Source organism: Arachis ipaensis, chromosome B01 (genome assembly GCF_000816755.2).
Source record: "Arachis ipaensis cultivar K30076 chromosome B01, Araip1.1, whole genome shotgun sequence".
NCBI classification, from domain to species: Eukaryota; Viridiplantae; Streptophyta; class Magnoliopsida; order Fabales; family Fabaceae; genus Arachis; species Arachis ipaensis.
The window spans coordinates 113,766,587-113,768,550 of NC_029785.2; positions in this window are offsets into that span (position 1 = coordinate 113,766,587).

Consider the following 1,964-nt stretch of genomic DNA (forward strand, 5'->3'; position numbering starts at 1 on the left):
GCTTTCGCCGCTGCGACGGTGACACGGCGTGTGATCGATGAAGCTTGCATCACACGGCTTGTAGTTGTATTCCTTGATATGATCACCATCATTGTGATTGTTGGGAGTGTCATACATGAGATCAGAGAGAGTAATGCACTCTGTTCTTTTGATAACTCCAATGGCTATTCTATCTCCCTTTCCAAAACCGCTTCGTTGCCATAAACCAACTACGTAGAAGAAACCGCACAATCCAACTACAATCAAAACTGAAGTTAATGAACAATTCTTTTTAATGGTGTCTCCTCCTTGTACTTTGCCCTTTGTTAACATGATGATTCTTTGTTTTCTCCGAACTGCAGATCATATACGTATGTAAATGGAAGTGGAAATATGTATCGTATAATGGGGATTAGTTTGTTGGTTGCGACACTCAACTGTTGCGCCTGCTTCTTGTATGCATTCCGTTGGGTTAGTTGACTTGGCGGTTCAACTCTTCACCAGTCACAACCCTTCACTTCGTTTTCTTCCCTCATCCAATTTTAAAAGGATTAAGCTTTTTGAATTGAAAAATGTTGTTAAAATAGTAAAACCAAGTCTAATTATTATCTTTAAAATAAAATTGAGGAATTTATGTACGATAAAAATGATAAATTTTTAATAGTAATTAATTCTTTATTTCATTATTTTATAATTTTTTTATTTTAGAGGATTTTTTGTTAGAATTTTTAAGTTTATTTTTTTATTAATTTGTTTAATTTATATAAATTCTATTTTATTGTATAAATATTCTTGAATAATTTATTTTATATGTATATTTTATGTTTGTTGTATAGATATTCTTAAATAATTATTAAACGTATATTATATCTTTCGTATAAATATTTTTCAATGATTTTCTTTTTAAAACTACGTTAAAATATCGCATATATTAATAAAAATCAACAAGTTACAATACAATAGTACAATTATGAATAAAATTAATAAAATAAGAATATTGTGAATTGAATATGACAAATATTTAAATTATTATTCTTTAATAAATACTGTAATTATAATATAAAAACAAAATATGAATACAAGAACTAACATTGAAGAAGCCACGTTTATGTTCTTTATCAATAAATATGTATGGCTAAACTAATATAAAAAGTATAATGAACCAAAACAATGAAAACATAACAAGAGAAAATAGTTTCAAGGTGGATTATAGCATACAGATGCTATTTCATAAAGAGATAAAAATATTCTCATTTGTGGAATGGTTATTCGATACCTAACCCTTCTTTCCTTATGTAGGGAGCAGCTTGACAAAACTTGGCAAAGCTTGTCCCAATGATGACTAGTGATACTTGTGACGGAGTCACATGTGAGATAATAGAGCCTTGTAACCAAGTCTTCTTATAAGGAATACACGGTTTTATATATTTTAATATTGTAAGTAAAAATATTGTTCACCACTTAAATAACAATATTATTAAGTTGAGGTTTGTAATCAATAACTTTTATTTTGATATATTAAAAAACATTTATTCATTTAAAACATAATAATTAATAATTTTTTTAATGAATATATTTTGAGTTTATTAAAATAATTGTCTTGTAATGGATGCGCAATTTGACTTGTCTTGAGAAACCGGCAAGTTGTGGGAATACCAAGCCTACAGCATATGCAGCATCTTCCTCATGATGCTGCTCTGCAAGAGTTGCTTATTAGAGAAATGAGGGACAACCTTGATTGCCAGTTCCTTAACTGCCTAGCCTCAGTGCAAACAGTAACCATATCTCATGTAACAATTTAGAGGAACTGCCCCAGTGGATTTGCATCTTCCCACAGCTCCGGGATCTTCGCATTCATTAATGTCTTCCCTTGCCAATTTATACACACTGGAAATACTTGGCTGGCCTCTCACATGAAAGATGCAACAGGAAACAGGAGCAGATTAGCACAAAATTGCTCACATCTCACTCATAACTCTGAATGA